Raw genomic sequence first — 18,619 nt, 5'->3', positions numbered from 1 at the left:
TAGTTTTGGCCTAAAAATTTTAAGACAGGAAAATGCGCAAAAGGAAAAACTGTAAACAGGTTCTTTTTACTACTTTGATTACATGTTCAAGTAAACCAGGGCGTGGGAGAAATGTTTTTTTTTGTAAGAAATAGGAATTTAAAACGAGTTAGCTTGAGTAGTTGTACGAGAAAAAATGGAGATGAGAGGAGAAACTGCTGAGTGATACGTTTTACGGAGCGGATACGTGGGTAGTGCGTGAGGACGATGAAAATATAGTGGACGCTCGGGATTTGGGAGTGGAGACAATTGAAAAAGGGAATTTGACGGATAGGGAGACGAGAAGGTACTCGGAATGATCCGTGAGGAGAGAACTCTTTTGTGAGACATATAGGGATGACAGTGTAGGTGGCTGGGTAAGTAGTAAGTAGTACGTATGGTATGGTATTTGGAGGAGGCGAAAGACACCTGAGGTCATTTGCGCCATGAGGGAAGGGTATGGAAGGAAGGGTGGAGAGAAACCCGACGTTGAAATCAGCCTGCTCTTAACAAAAGGCGCCAAGGGGACCACGGCTTAACGTCCCATCCGACGGACGGAGTGTTGCGCTTGAAATGTCCTCCACAACATTCAAGCAGGGATCGGGAAGTCTCTGAAAATTCTCTGCCACTGTTGGGATTTGAACCCGAGCCTGCCGGGTGGGAGCCAACACTCTAGCCACCATACCAACCCGATCCCCAAGTAGTACGTGAGCAAGTGAGAGGTACGATAAGTAGCCTTTTCACGCTAAACCCCGACTTACAAAGTAAGTATAGAAGGTATTTATCATTCAGGAAATAAATCCATGGAAACTAAAATTATATAGTAAATTTTGCAGGCACATTAATTATAAAATACATATTTACATTAGTGAAAAGCTTTAATTTTTTTAAAATTTCAATGCATAATGTTTTTCCATTTCATAACATAACTAAACATAAATGCCTCCATTTGCCGTTTTATTACTTAGGTAATAAAACGGCAAATGGAGGCATACACCAAGCTATTTTTGATACAAAACACAAAAAACTCTTGCTTTCTTAAACAAACCAATTTAAAAATGTTGCAGCAAAAAAAATGAACCATAATAACGAGAACACAAATTTGAAAAAAAATAAGAGCAACTTATGATATTCTCGAGACAGCAAACAATCTCAATGTTTTAGTATGATTGTTTTAACAGTTATGCTATTCCCGAGAAAGTAAATAATTATAGATTCCAGCCAACAGAAAATTCCAAAAAAATTCAGGCAAACGAGAAATACATAGAGAGGGTTGAGTTAATTTTGAAGTCACAGGCAGAGGGAACGGCAACGGGAAGGTAAGGAAAGTTTCAATGGATAGGATGAAGGAAGCAATAACGTATCCAGAGCTGTAGAACAAAAAAAATAATATTAATTGTTGAAAAAGATAATGGTGAACAACCGTTAAAGGGCAGTAAAATACGATACATACACCAACACTACGTCATTCATTCATAATTCTGCAAGAGTGGTACATTGGGACTCTCCAATTATCCCTTTCTCGAACTAGTTACTTCAATTCCTTGATCCTCATTTTCCTTGCATCTTTCCTGATCTATCCCAGGAGCTATTTTTAGGTCTTCCTTCGGAGGAATCTCCTCCCAATATATTTCTTGCGAAAAACTATATCCACCGGTAAGGAGATGAAAGTTGAGTTAAAATCATTAAGGGAAGACTTTTTTGGCTCTCAAATGTTGTATCCAACATGGCATGGATAAAATTCATGTGTCTGAAAATGTAATTTATCCCTATATCTACGGCATTATTTTATAAATGAATGCACGCAGCTTTCACTACATTTCATAACCGCCCGAGGGCAAAGTCAAATCACTGCCAGCTGACACATATTTTCCCTTATCCTTTGTTTGATTCCTACAACGAAGAGTTGAACAACGCAGCCCTACGCAGTGAAGGCAAGAGGTAAGTTTATTAGGGACCTAATTGCTTTCCTAGGCTGCCTCGCCTGGATATGTTCACCTCAGAGACTGACAAAATGGATTGGCGTAGTAGAAAATATGGTATATCGATCACAAATAGGGATTCATTTTAGAGAATATTGCCAGGTGGAGCAGTACGATAAGCAGTAGTTCTACTATCGCTGCAGGAAAGTAATAGATTCCAACTAGCATAAAATCCCTCACGGAAGGGATTTATGGCATACACGTGATCCCTTGATACCGAAGTACACTGTGCAAGGAAAGATGAGCTTATAGACGACACAAGTGATTAAATGAAGATGCAATGATAATTTTCGGCCAGATAAAATATCGATTGAAGCTAAATTTTCTCAATATTTTTCTTATAATCACGTTTCTACACGAAAAAAAAACGGTTTTGGAGTAGAAATAGCAAAATAATCAGATAGAATGATCACTATTTAAAGAATAAAATAGAGTTAATTTTATAAATTACGAGAAATATATCGGGAAAACCCGACGAGTCATGATAAATACATATCATGATCAAGAAGGAGGATTGAAAGAGGATAATATGGAAATAAGAAATTTTAATGTCATTCTCAATCGCTAATTTCACGGGGTCAGCTCGAGAGCCATTGTAGAGTAAGTTTTCGAAGGAGGAGCATGGATGTTGATGAAGCATAAGTCATTTAGTTAGACATGCATACAAAGCCAAAGAAATTCGTTATATATGTAGCCAGTTGGAACTGGATGCCATTGCATCGGGTACAATTGAATGATCATCCACTCATACTCGTGCAAGACGTAGCAGACATAACTGAGAGCTTGGTCCAACAAGCGGGAAGTTATCGACAATCGAGGTCAGTCAATGGTCAGGCAATTGAATGCAGACATTAGAGGCATACTAAAGTAGGCCCAATATAATAAAGAGGGTCCCTGGGAAAGAAAAATCTGAATGTATATGACGAGATGAAAAAATGTGGTCCATGAGGGTAGAAAAAAATTAATTTGAGGTAGGATCATTGATTGGGACTTATGAATATAAGTACGATGGCCTTCTGAATAATGGAAATTTTACTCATAAAGTAATTTTTAATTAAATTCATGGTTAATTGAATGGCAATCCCTGCTTATTCTCGAATAATAAATCATTAAAAAAATTAATCCATATGGTTAAACTTTTTTTCGGATCTTAAATGATATTAATTATAACTGTGGCGGACCACAAGATTATGTATGTATGTATGAAGATGTATACAAGATTCCGACGGAAAAAATACTGCTTGATGCCATCAGCATGCCCGGTGTCAGTGGTATAAAGCATAACAAAATTTTTGATGAAGATATTAGCTCAAAGTTATGTAAGCATATAGCATCTTATTACACCACTCATTGGAAAGAAAAAAATGATGATACCATCTTTTCCCACGATTAATACTCACTCAGAACAAACCTTTATCAAAAAGAGTAGGTACAACTTAAAGATATATTCGGCATAAAAGGAGGGAGTACAATGCAAAATAAAGGTAAAGTGAATCTATAACCAGAGGAAAGAAGAAAAATAGCAGAAGAAATAAGTAATTCAGAGGAGAGTACACCCTTAATTGCAATAACCCTATTAACCCATTCTGACACTTATTAAGGCTATCTATAATGCATCAAAAGACGCAGACGTAAGACAAGGAAAATTTTTTAACATCGTCGGAGAAGGGAATCTATGCCGACAAAAAATGGAATCTATGCATTAGCAAAGTGATTCTAAACAACCAAAAAAATAATGTTTGTGAATCATGACACTTTGTTTTGCAACGAAGGTAACGCGGAAATAATTTCAAACTGAAGTAAAATAAGGATACGGACGACTGCGCCGTAAGAGACGACTTTTAGGAACATTAAACACATCGCTAATAATAGCATTCCGTTGTCTTGACTCAGTAGTCAAGCAAAATTTACCAATCGACATGTGCTCACACCGGTGTATGCTACGAGCAACCACTGATATATAATGATGTTTCTAAAATTTGATGGGTTCATATTTATTTATACGATATATAAAAATAAAGGAATTGCCTTCTGGCATTCACTTTGGGATTCAATATGAATTCAGGGTTGTACCCTAAAATTATGGGTCGACAGTTCAAAATAAAAAAAGCTGTAAAACAAAAATGAAACTCTTACTTTGATCCATAAATTTAAGAATTGTGTACTTGGAAAAGAAATGCAAAGATAGAACGCTTGGGAAATTGAGATACAAAATTTGTAAATTTTCCTGTTTTATCCGAAAGTTTTTGAGGACTTTTAAAAGGCTGCCGGCTGTAATCAATCATCTTTCAGTGAAGTAACTAAGGAGCGTCAGCCCATTTTCTTTTAAGCAATGCTGTCAGTACTCGTCAGTATGTTTTCTCGCACCCAGTAAACCGCGTGATACCTGTTGCTCCAATATTTTAGGTCACCAAAGCACTCATAAATATCTATCTCCAGCCTCATACCTCCGTGAGAAATATCCTTCTTCCCAATTCATGAGGGTTGATATTCCTATTAACAAACTGCTATCAACGCACTTTACTTTTATTAAACTCTGCTATAATACTATATTTCCGCCATTCACTCCCTTTAAAAATATCAATGTATATATTTTCCCTATAATTTCCTCACAACATTTTCACATGTTAAAACTAAATTTATAGATCCGGCTTCAACTTACTAATTGCACATGTACTTATGACACATGCCAAATTTTGGGGCTATACAGCGTTGCTCCACATATAATCATAGTTACTTAGCCATCCGTGATGGGAAAAAACTTGCATTTAGTATGAATTTTTATCAGTATTTAGCGAAAAACACAATTATCGAATCTGGATCAGAGTGACAGAAGTTGACATAGCGCAGCTGGCTAAATCGCCAAAGATGGAAGGCAAATACCGAATAAAAGCGAAGGATATTCCACACAACGGAATCACTGAGGATGAAAATAACTTCTTGCTCAGAGTACGTAATTAGCAATAAGGAAGCAGCAGGTAATTGAAGACCATTGGTGATCAAATGGGAGCTGAGAGTAACGTCAAAATTATTCAGCACATCTCTTTTCCTGAAAAGATAAAGTAATTTCATGTTTTTGAAACGATTGCTCGGAAAGTAAAAATCGGACCAATTTAACAGAACAATTTAATATCTATCTTTCAAACACTACAGATTATCTATTTATTGAATGAGTGCATTTCCAGTGAATTAGAAAAATTGAATGCAATATAGTTTATGATACCTACAATTTAGGTATAATTTAACTTATTTATTGCTAAAAAATTGCACAAAAAAAGGTACAAATTTATTGGTAATATGAAGAAGCTCGTTCACCAATTCTTTTATTGTTATCGAATGCAATAGCTTTGCTGTGTTTTTACATCCTCGTGAGCGGTTCCCTCACTCAATGAGCGGCTCTCCCGAGCGAGTTAATGAGCCGCAACTCTAATGACACCACTGACTCTTTTCTGTAGCGGACATTAACCTCATCTCATTTTCTTATTACTTATGAAAAAAACGAGTGAATCGCGAACTGCTTTTTGTCCTTATCTTCCCATTCCATCTCGTATTTAGATGACCGAATTGTGATTTTAAGCCCTAGTGAACGACACCATTAAAACACTGCCTTTCTAAAATGACTTTAACTTTTAAAATGATAACGGTGAGTAGAAATATTGGCGCATCGAGCATTTCCCCACCCCTGAGCTGTACCGTTCTAACGCAGACCTAAACACTTCCCTTATGACATCACGACGAAGAACCTCCGCCACAAAGCTCACGCAATCCATTAACCACCTCATTGTCAGCACTTTCAGGGCGTCGCCCTTAATAATCAAAGCAACTGGCACGGAAAAGCACTCAGAATATATAACATCACGGCAGAAATGGTTAGTTGAATAACAAAATGAATCCAAGAAGAATATTTGATAAGAACTTCGTATACATATGCAGGGGCGGATCCAGGATTTCTTTCTGGGGGGGGGGGCACAAGTTAGGCCATATCCAGGATTTTGTTCTGGGGGGGGGGGGGGCTCAAGGATACCTCGTAATACAAAACGAACGCAATGATAATGGGTACGTATTAAAAATCTTGCATATTTTTTAAGGGTCTGGGGGGGCACGTGCCCCCGTGCCCCTCCCCTAGATCCGCCTATGTACATATGGACATAATCTTGGCCTCCATGAAGGTGCACAATATGCCTCTTTAAAAGATTTACTCGTGAGAAACAAGAGATACATATATTATAATGAAAACAACCACAAAGAATGGTTATCTTTTTGAATTTCTAATGAAAGATTAAAGAGAGGTTAATTTTTCTTCGACGAGGGCAACAAAACTTTGACCCAGTGTAGAATTTTCTGTAACCTTATATTTTACAATTACCCACCTTAAGTACCGTTTCCTGGGTTAAAGCAAGCCCTTATTCGAGGATCTCTGCATCTGCAGGGCTTTCGCCGCGTTGGTTGCATCGTATTTTCCCGTTAAAAGCAGAGAAAAATATCAGTTACAACCGATATATAATGTAAAAAAGTGCTCTTCTATAGCCACTCCGTTACAACCTAGATCAGTAAAACAGTGGAGTGAATAGAAGATGCTTTATTGAAGGGAGACTTCAACGCTTTGAGATAACCTCAGAATTCAAACAGACAGAATATGCTAAAACAAAAGAAACATAGAATACGAAAAGTGGGAGTTTGGCTGCGAACATAAAATGCTGGTATATGATACCGAAAAAGCTGGGAGCATGTAGTGGATGGAAAAAAGTGGAAGCCGCGCATGTGACACAAAATATGGGCGATAGAAAATTATACCAGGAGAAACGTAGCATTGGTATCTTTTTGTCTCCATTCAGATGATCTTCATCACAGAGTATGCAATGTTAAAGTTATGAAGATTATTAAATTATTTCATGTTGAACCTCAATAATTATAATCAAAATTAATAAAGATATTTAAATAACCAATCTTATTCGACAGAATTGTTCGATGTGTATGTATATGGTGCGCAAAGGAAATATTTTAGCTCACAAGTACTGGATATCGTGCATTGAAATTGAACGGTCCAAGAAATACTACTACCTAAAAGAGATGGTGACGTTTCCTGAACTGATGTTTTGACAGGGGGAGGTGATATGCGAAAATTCGTGAATACTGAAATGCCTAACGGTTAATTTTGACATTTTGCAAATTTCCTTTTCAAGTTTTTCATTTTTATCGTGTTGTAGTAGAAAATTTTTGACTAATCATCATTTTTATTTCTGTGATATATAAAATTTTTCCCTTCCAACTATTATTGGAAGTTAAATAGCAATGATATAGCATATCACCTCTGAAGTGGGGGATATATAATTATGTAAATTTATGTATGCATACAAATTTTATAATCAGTAGGGAGTATAACGTGGAAATGTTACACATTGACGTATCCATGGATCCGTCCCGTGGTAGCATTAATAAATTTCAGGTTCCTCACTACATATACATATATTGTCGGGAAATAAAGGAGCAATTTACACTGCCACCGAGCATTGTAAAATCACAGAAATATTAGCGTAATAATCAGTAGTATGGTAAGAGAAAAGGAGGTACTTAATATTTTTGCCTCCATTCAGATGATCTGCATTACAGAATACACGGCTGGGACAGAAATGTGCCATGAAAAGTTAATGGACATAGCCAGAAAAACCAAGGAGAGAGCGGGATAAATTTTCAAAGAAAACAAAAGCTACTGATAAATGCCAATCGATGCATTTCAAAGTTGTTCCACAGGGATAGCAACCAGGAAAACAGAGAATGGGATTTCCTATGCACTGTTAAAACAAATAATACAGAATTATTTAGCTATAATGAAGGAAAAGAAGTTAATGTATCCCGAAGACGCAATCGAACGTAATAAATAAAGTAGCCTATCAGAAAACGATTTTAAATTTTTTTATCGTCACCATGATTGCAATTCCAGAGAGAATCCCCAAATACTATTGCGGGAAAATAGGAGACAGAGAGTCAACATTTCAAAAGGCAACAATTTAAAAGAAAGGATATGATGTTCAAACAAAATTACTACACCATGCATCGAATATCTGTCACATATACTGCAAAGAGACCAAACATAAAATGCTCAGTACACATTCACTTAAAAAACATTATCCAATGAGAAAAAAATGTGAAAAAATTCCTGGGAAATAGACTCATAAACGAGTTTAGTACACAATGAATATTGTTTTGAACCTGCAAATAACTAATCCGCTCCCTACTCAATTCAGACGAAACATATGGTTTATGCCGTGAAAGTGGCTATTCCAAACAGATAAAGAACCGGACGCACGTTTTTAAATGTATTAGTTAAAGTTCCAGAAGAAATACTTGATGCAGCTCTGGAAGGCAGCATTAGGCAGAAGTACTTATAAAAGGTTTGTGGTCGACTTAGCTGAAGACACACTAGTTAAATTTACTTTACAGTTTGCATGCACCCTGTTGCGTAGTTCTTCTATCAAAATTAAATTTTAAATGAGAGAAAAGAATTTCCGAATGGGTATTGATAATAGTTATAATTCATTTTCAACGGTATCACGGATTTTCTAGCTTGTCGGAGCCGTTTGCAAGAGCAATTTGCTTTATATTAAATTATGCTTAATATTTGATTAGATACTTTGGTGAAAGCGTGAATGCTAACCTATGACGTTAGATTCTAATTGCTGTGTACATAGTTGTATTCTCTTGACTGCTGGTATCCTATTATTTTATTTATATACCATGATTAACTCCAGACCACATGGGAAATTTTTCCACTGAAGTAAGTGAAATTCTTTATTCGAGTCTTGGAATATATTTTTGGAGTGGAATATAGAAGAAGACCACTACATTAAATTTAGTTTAGAGTTATCTGAAAATGTATTTTCTAACGTGATGGTATCGTTCTATGCTGCCGCATTGTATGTGAGCGTTAGTTTTCATGTAATGTGATTTTTACTTCTGAACACTAGGTTTGAAATAACGATGAGTGAAAATCTACGAGGAATTATTACTTACGCATCAAAATCAGTATGATCAAGAACTTGGTGAATTAGTCCCTACCAAGAGTAATGCCCTCTACCTTGCAATTAGTGAGTGATTTTTATTATTTTTCTCTTTTGTACTAATTTGTTTGAAAATGATTGAATTCTATCCCTAGGATATTCCACTTTCTAGTCAGATTAATTAATTATCATTATCTTGCCCCCATAAATCCAAGTTGATTCTTCGTTGTTGTCATAAAAATATATTATTAGATGATATAATATTTGCTTATGAGGTAGTTTAGTTATCTTTGATCGAATAATATAATTGAGTTCATACGTCATTCATGAAAGGAAATATATAACTGACTGTTTGTAAGTTGAATAGGATTTGCTTATGCGCATATGACTGAGACGCGCTCCGAAAGAGTTATTCACTGTTCCAAAGATTAATGAAGGCAGTTAGAAACTACCGACTTATATTCGACTGCTTGAGATCTATTTTTATCGATTATTTATCGAAAGAACCATGGAAGTACCACGACAAACTCTCTCGAAAAAGTCACGCAGGAAAGTATTTATGTGTAATTATTTTGCGTATAGTTTATTTTATCACGAATATACTATGTGGGGTAACGCGGTAGAGAATCATTAAATGTTTTATTCAAACTGGAAATGAAAGAGTAAAACTTTGTCAGGTTCACTATTATATTAATATAGGCACGACCCGGGTTTCGTAACGCAGATACATCTTCAGATCTACAGCTGAAGATGTAACTACGTTACGAAAACCGGGTCGTGCCCATATTGATATAAAAGTGAACCTGACAAAGTTTTACTCCTTTATTTCCAATATGGAGAGGTTTTACAAAGTCAATCCTGAAGTTCTCAGTTATGTTTTATCCAAAATTTGGCGCAGAATCTCTAGAAAATTATTCATTAAAATGTTTATCTTGTATTATTCATCTAGTGCTCGTGGTATTAAGTTTAATAAATGCTGTACTTTAAAGGTAATTTAAGATACATATATCAGTAGGTGTGGGTGCTGATTATGTTCTTGAAATTGAAGAAGTCTTCAATGTTTAAGTAATGGTAGGGAAATTGAGGGAGCTCACTTCGTCTTGAAATCGACCATGCATGAATATTGGTTTGCCATTGTAAGTCAAGCAAGTTACACTTATGCATTGGAATCAGATTGGCTTTCCTCTCTGCTTCTCGTTGGTCATTGTTTATCTCGAATGCTCACTCCACTGAGGGGAAGGAATTAGTCAATGTCTTGTCTAGCTGAATGGCATTGGTGTTTGAACCATGTCTGGGAAAACTGCATGTATTTTTGAGGCCTCCTAGAAAGTAATGTGCGGTAGTTGGGAATGTTCGGAGTGTAAAAACTCTCTTGAAAATCTACTGGAAAACTGGAATGGTATTATTTATATTCCACCTTGCTATTACGGAGTCGACTTCGCAGAGGCTGATTTGGTGGTGGTATTTTTTGTACGGGAGAAAGAATTTGAAATTTTGAAGGTATGTAGATGAAAGGAATTATAGCACGTCCTTATTTTCGTTCTTTGATTTTCGATAGCATTCATACAAGGTGATGTTAAGGCCGTTTTACACGGTACACGGAATTACGCAATCTGACGTACGTGCGAAGGAGCAATCAAAATTGCGTCTTGTAAAGCGGTGAATTGCTAGAACACATGCGATAAGGCGTGGATGCGAGACGACAAAATAGCCCTTGTTCTAATTTCGTTCATGCATTCACGCAATTCCACGCCATTTTAGAAATTAATGCATCTCTAAGATGCGCAATTCCGTGCCCCGTGTAAAACGGCCTTTATGCACGGTAAAAATTTTCTCTCGCAAATAGGAATGCAAGTAAATCAAGTTAAAGTTTTTTAGTCAATTCGTTTCTAATTAATACATATTCAAGAAGAGGGTCGTCAGGTTGCTTCATGTAAGTCTATATCGTGCAACCTTATTACGCACCGCGGACTTGAAATTATAAAGCAGCCGCACCAGAGAAACGATGAAATCAAGCGGGCAGGACAAACATAATAAGGAGGGAAGCTTCACGTTCGCATTGCTTTGGAAGGACTTTCCGTAAATTATTAGGGATCCGATGACACAAGGGGTCCATAAATTACTATTTTACCGGCAAAGTAAATAGGGTGGTTCCCTATTATTTTTTTATTGCCTAAATCGAAAGATTATTACTCCTTGAGTACGTATTTCACGCTTTTAGATTTTTTAATGACGATATCTATTTTTCGCGATTAAATGAAAAGTGAACATTTTTAAGCGCGCGAAAACGCGACGGCTAAGTATGAATGCTGGGAAAACACCGTGTGACGTTATTCTGGTTCCCGCTGTCGCCGTGTGAGGTGACCTTGGGGCGAGGCTTTGAGCGCTGATAGGATGCAGGCTGCTAGCAGGTAGCAGAGTACCCTGCTATCATGTAGCGCTTGGCTTAAATAAGGATTATAATAAATATTAATACCCTATCAAACGAAGGAAACTTTCCGACCATAGGCATTTTTAATAGGTGATTATCAAGAAATGTTTCTCTAAGCTATGTGCCACATGCATGCATTGGTAATCTCAGACGATGTAAAACCACTATCTACTCGTATGGAATTTAGGTCCCTGTGACGTCACGTGGAGTGGCATCGGATGGGCGCCAATCTGGACTTTTTCAATTGCGGTTAAAATTGACCATTGCCATTCGTCTCAACTGGGAATTCTAAAACCAAATAATTTGTATATTATGAATACACTAATGGTTCGTAACGAATCGCAATCAATGCCTTTAGTTTTCTTTGATGAAGGAAACTACCCTATTGCTGAAAATTATTCTTTTGCGATAAACTAGAAATCTTTTCGCTGATTATTTCTTTTTATTTTACGAGCAGCTCGAGGGTGATGCAGTTTTTGGTATGCTTAACGTAATTGTCCGTTATCTCTTCAGTTGGGGTTTTATGTGCATAATTTAATTTTTATTTTCATTTTTGATATTTTTCCTTCTGCTACTACATTGTCTATGCTCGTTTTGAACATTTGAAAGAGAAAATGTTTCAGAGGGTCTAATATTTGAAACTGCTTATATCTGAATGGAGTTGATGTGCGCATTCAGCAAGCTTTTTAAGAAAGTCTAGAGAGTAGTGATTCAAGTGATAAAGTGATTAAATGAAATTTAGGATCATTCTCTAAGAAAATATTGATGCAGACTCAGTATGCAAAGGAGGTACTTCTGCAAGACACTACAGGCATTGTTAATTCAATCAAATAGTTATCATTGCAGCATTTCTTTTTATAATGATAAGCAATAAATGTATGAGTTACCTTTAAACGCAATTTGTTTGGGATTCAGAGAATAAAGTGGTTTTGGCAATCAATTTACGTCTATAACTTCCTCCAAATTAGAAGTGTTAAATTTTTCTGACAGAATCTTTGCCGTCTTTGCGATCTTTATGAACTTCTGTTAGTGTGCATCTAAAAGAATTTATGCCAGCATATCTTATTCAGACGCAACAGATTTTTCTGAAAGAACCTGAGCCATAAGTTAATACTACAACCCTGTCCTAGAAGTACGTCAAAGTACTGCCTTGCAAGCCGGCTCGGTTGGCCTATTGCCGTGTAACTGATTCAGAGAACATAATTGTATTTTTTGGTTTGAGTTGGAATTGTTTTCATTATAGCCTGATTTTTCCTTTGGTTCTTAGCTAGGATTTGGAAAATCGGAAATTCGGCCATAATTGATTATATGTTAACATTTCCAAAGAATGTGGGAGTTTAGTGCTGTTCAAAAATGGTGTATTCTTTATATCGTACGAAAAAAATGTTAATTGCTATTGCTGAAAAAAATCTTGGCCTAGAGTGAAGACTTATTTGCCATATTAATTTAACTACCAACTCTGTTCGCTCGTAAAAGTATTTAAAAATTGTACCCTTTTCCTTGCTATTTTATTTTGGTATGGGATTAAATTATTTGTGCCGTATCCCAATGCTGTTCAAGGTATAATCTGACTAAAAATTTACACCTATTCATCTCTTTTTTTAGGGCCTTCTATTTATACACTTAGTGAAACTTGATTTTACACTCTGTCAATCGTTTCTTGAATTATGAAGAGCTTATTTCACTATGATAGACGTGAAGTCGTCGTCATTCCCTTGAAATATTTGGATTCGTCATATATCGAATTCATTTCTTCATCTTTAGCGTAAAATGAGAATTGTTTGACGTCTTACGACCTTAATACGCGACATATTAGATGTAAAAATTAAATACAGGATCGCATACACAGGGTATTTAACGAGAAAATTGACCGTGCAACTATCTGACATCTAACAGGTTCATGAACAAATAGTAACTTCATCTATTTTTTGGTATTTCACTCAAACAAGTTCCGTTCCATGGGCGAAAGTATAAATGAACTCCGTGAATAGTTCTCAGGATCGCCACTGGGTCAGAGCATAGAGTTTATATTACTAGATGAGGCTCCACTGCCAGGCAGTTGCCGCGTTTGTGTGAAACCGGTCTCCGCGCATTAATTCGCACTCCAACTTTAGTGACTAGTGACGCAAGGATCGGTAGCTGTCAATGTATTTGGCTTTGAATTCTTTACAGAACTTCTTATAACACAAACACTGTCGTGGCCGAGTGGATAAGGTATTCGACTTCAAATCTGAGATTAAGATTGAGTCTCGTCTGCAATACTTTTTTAAATATTTCTCTCTGCTTTTTCTTTTATAGATGCTTGTTTTTCACAATTATTTTCACGACTTTCACTGAAATTTTCACTTTTTATGTGCGAGGATTTTTTTGTGCTCATGCGGCATGTGATGTTTTCCCAATTTTTCCCTTTGAGTCATTTTATTTCCTTGTCGCAACACGACGCATTTTTAAGATATACATGTACATACTTGGATTCTTATTATATTGCAATACGGGTTTGTGGACTCTCACAATTCAAGCCTACTTTTCGAGTCGTTGGAAAAGAGGCGTTGAAATCCAGAAAGAGCGAGTTAGGGAGGGAATGGGTTCTTCCTCCGGAGTTGGGGATGGTCAACCATCTTTTCACTCAGCAAGCTGTCATTTATCTAACAAGAGGCTTCAGAGAAGCGTTTTGCTGGTAAATTTTGCTTTTTCCATCAGGAGAATTATCCATTTTAATCATCAAAGAATATAGCTTTTCCCGTTATGTTTTTTCCTACTCCGCAGGGTCTTAAAAGTTCAGCTTAAAACGAAATCCGATTCGAAAGCTAAGCATGAATGGTAAGAATGAATCCAAAATATCATATTGAAACATAAAAGAAAACCAACTACATGTGAATCTCAATAATGCGTTGTGTTGCGACCTGAAAATTAAATAATTCAAAGGAAGCTCCCGTGTGAAAAAATGGGAAAACATCAAACGTCGCAAGTGTACAAATATATTTCCTCGCACGGAATTAAAATTTTCAGTGAAAATATTGAATATAATTGTGAATAGCAGGTTTCTTTAAAAGAAAGAGTAGAAGGAAATTATGAAAAAATTACCACACATGGGAATCGAAAATGGACCTCTAGAACCGTATTTCAGCACCGTAACCACTAGACCACATTTTCTAATACGTCTTTTTGAAGGGAGTACATTTCACTGGTTTAACTGCGTTTTTTAACTATTAGATATGAAATTGAGCATTATATTAATTAATTGAGCTCGAGTTCGAGGAATAAACGATTGCATTCAATTCTTAGCGTATCTCTTGCGGGCAAATGCGTATGTTGACTTGTATACTAGTGACTGGAGCGCCGTAAAGTAGTCCCAAATCGAAAGAAGCTGGCCAAAAGTCATTTTTTCGAAATTTCACTAGGAAGTTTAGAATTTTGTATTCGGATTCTACAGGATATGGCCTACAATATTTCGTACCCGATAGATCTGTGTGATAATTATGTTGACCTATGTAACCCGTCAAACATGGACATGTTCAGCCCAAAACGCCCTACGCGCAGAAATAGTCGATGTTAAAGAAATTCAGCTAAATAAATGACTATTTTAATTTCATGGGATTCATCCGTCAATGTCTATACGGTAATTTTCCATATTTGTGCACAATATTTTGGTAAGTTTTGTTCGTTTCAGTATTTATTATAACAATATTTAATTATTTATAATGTTAGCTATTTTTGGTTATATATTTAGTAAAATATGTCTATATAGGTTTGTGCTCCTCTGTGCTCCCCGAAGATTCCTATGCAAAATCCTCGGGAAGAGTATATACAACAAAATGGAGAAAAAAATCTTGCCTAAACTTGCCTATCCGACATCTAGGGGGTTTTAAGTTGAGCGGTGCACCGCTCCGCTGAGGGCGGCTGGCCGGCGGCGGCCGAAGGCCGAATGGCATTATCGCTCAAATATTCCTGTATCGGTCGTCGCACACGCATGGCGTATACTTAACATAATTCTACATATTGTGAGATTTCATACTTAAAGTGTTTCACGCCTATCGTATGAACACTTCTCGTATGTACCTTCAAATATTCATGAAACCAATGAGGGCCGGTTTTAATGCTCTTAATGAGACAAATTATGCGTGATTAAAAGCAACTACATTAGTCACTATACAAGAAGCTTATAGTAACCGCTAAATGCTTTCCTCTGCAAAACTTTCCTCCTAGAGGGGAGAACCTTACGTGCTGGATAGCGTTGTAAACACGTTATTCCGAAATAAGGCCTTGACGCTAGGAGAAACAAATGCTCCCTAATCCTCTTGCCGCCCCAGTGCCGCCAAGAATTGTTCACAGGATCGTTTCAACAGCCCGTAGACGTAGGTAGAATGGGATGAGGAGGGGAAAATTCGTCTAAATCCACCAAGGGTGCGTGCATCTTGCTAGTGCATTTTTTCTTATATAATAACGGAATGAGGATGACGGCCTCCCTCACCATGACCATTGCATGGATTTGGTGAATATTTCGCACTCAGTTTTATTAATGATTTACTTAGTAAACAAGTGCTGTGCTCCGAACTGGGTTAACTCTGCTACCTCGAGAAGTTTCTCCTGTCAAAACAATTGAAGCACTTGGTTTGCCTTAGCATTTAAATTCCAGGATACGCCGGAAACTCAGAGTTAAGTCCATATTAGCTTGCATATCTTTTATTCAGTTTGAAAACATAATTTCCGATTTTTTATTCATTAAAAATAAACATTTTTTGAAACCCCATTCATCGTTTCAGCCGTAAATACACCTGTTAAATTTGAATTATTGGTGCCGCAAATGTTACGTGCATTGCTGTGTACAATAAAAATACAGAGAGGAAGGAATAATATTGTGGAAAAGTGCTTCCAGCTTTTATTTAAAATATGTCGAACTTCCACCATATAACGCCTAAATCTGTTGAAATTGGAGAAAAGAATATTCATTTGCGAAGAAGAAGGAATACCTGAGAAAGTGGAATCAAAGTGAGGTCAGATGAGCATTTCATAAGGAATTAAAATTCCCTCCAGAAGTATATCAGTGTCTCTCTCTCACATCTAGTGAGTGTAAATGACTACCATGCATGCGCAGTTGGCGAATGTATGCAATGTGCAAAATTAATCATTAATTAATCTCAATCATCAAACTTTTACAGGTGGAGTTTTAATTCAGGATTTCATTTCAGACGAGATGAAATTACGTATAAGTATTACATTATATAATTAGGTAAGGAATATTGGATCTGTTTCCATAATTTTGAAAAAATCTACGAACAGATGCTTTAGATGCATGAAATTTAATTATTAATGTGTTTGAAATTTTAATTACAGGTATCGATGAAACTTATCCATCGACTTTCAGTGATATTAAAATCCCTATCCTGTGGCTATGAGATGCATAATGAAGCCTTCAGCCAACATTGCATGGAAACAGCTTATCTGAACATCGAGCTTTATGGCTGGTATTAAATGCCGCCCATGGTACATAGAGTACATACTTGGTACATGGTACATGGTACATACTTGGAACAGCAATTGCCAAAAAATTACTTTCTTTCAATTGGAGTTTTAACGGAGGAAGCCTTGGAGGCCAGGAACATAGATATGATGAAATTCCAAGTGTATCGTGCAAGAAAATCCTCAAGAGTGTTAAATAATGAAGACATCTTTCGGAGTCTCCTTTAATATATGAACCACACATTTAATTACATCAAGAGTTCCAAAATACGAGGTCGGCCTATTAGGTGAGGTGAAAATCTGCTAATTTTAAGTGATTCGCTGAGCGACAATGAGTCAGATGGGGAGACATCGTTCACAGTGTCCGGCGATATCTGGTGGAAATGTTTTATATCCATGAGAATAAACTAAAATGGTAAACTTCCACACAATTTTATTTACTAAAGTACCGACCCGGTTTCGACACGTATTCTATATATAGAAAATGGAAAGCCAAATTGGTACCTTGATAATGACACTACGTGTCGAAACCGGGTCGGTACTAAAGTAAATAGAATTGTGTGGAAGTTTACCAATTTAGTTTATTCTCATGGGGAGACATCGGACGACGATTCTTTTAAAATTCACTTTTGTGATACATTAAAGTGATATTATTGAAATTTAAACATTATTCTCCTCAATTTCCTTAATAAATTAATAAATGGGTTCGAATCTCGTAAATGTCATGTCGTAAGTTCTATCTTGGCTTTTAACGGCAATTTATACATCTTTTACTTTAAAATTATACTGATTTAAGTTCTTTATCAACAAGTTATCGCCAAATGCCAAAATCAGATTCATGCGATCAAAATCAGTAGGCAACTTACATTTGTATTGCTAATTTATGTTAAATTACGGCGTTATTAATTTTGGCCGGCTTATTTCCATTTGGGACCACTGTGCTATTTATTGCGACCGGTGAGAATCAATGGAGCCATGGGAATGGAGAATCCTGTGTAGAGTATTTATGGGTTCGAAACTGCATTACTGCCGACATTTCGATGCTCGACTCAGCCATAGTCCTCAGGGCTGTGAGGCTGTCGAGTACGATGCAGCCTTGCAGGCCTGAGGACAATGGTCGAGTCGGACATCGAAACGTCGGCAGTTATGCAGTTCCTTACCCGATGGCGATCCCGATAACTCTTCACGGAGTCTATTCGACGGGAAAGCACTAAATCTTTCTATAAATGAACTCGCACAAGTCGGTGCAATGTGCAACAGAGCCTTGGCGCAAGATATACTTTTCGCTGTAATTTTTTTACCTGCCGCCATGATGTGTTGTATGTTATGTCTATTTCAATGCCCTTTTGTTTTAGTGCTTTTCAAACATCTTCTTTACTTCCGTTTTGTACTTCCTGTGCTTTCGCTGAAAAATAAAACAAGGTTGGACTATGTGACTCGAGAATCTCTATTTTAATTTTTAAATAAATGGTTTTAATTATTTCTGTGTCACATCCTAATGACCTTCAGGGTAGAACCTGACCAGGGAAAATGAACAATTATTTATCTTCACTTAATTGTTCTGCCTCGTTCAGATAACGATTGTTCCATCAATCGTCGGAACAATCGTGCATTCAAACAATGATTGTTAAAACCTGTGCTTCCCTCTAGTGCTGACATCTAATAAGAACGAGAAATTGACGGTTAGCAAAGCTGTTGAGGTATGCAGGGTCAAGATATTATTGTGTTCC

General features: G+C 36.6%; 1 protein-coding gene across 1 annotated transcript in view; it reads left to right on the top strand.

Moving 5' to 3' along the window:
* The window catches only part of LOC124170940 (rap1 GTPase-activating protein 1-like), a 556,415-nt gene that overhangs the window by 92,964 nt on the left and 444,832 nt on the right, over positions 1-18,619 (top strand). The gene's annotated exons all lie outside the window — the stretch shown is intronic.

Source organism: Ischnura elegans, chromosome X (genome assembly GCF_921293095.1).
Source record: "Ischnura elegans chromosome X, ioIscEleg1.1, whole genome shotgun sequence".
NCBI lineage: Eukaryota > Metazoa > Arthropoda > Insecta > Odonata > Coenagrionidae > Ischnura > Ischnura elegans.
Note: the sequence above shows the minus strand (reverse complement) of the source record. Positions and strands in the feature narration are given on the sequence as shown.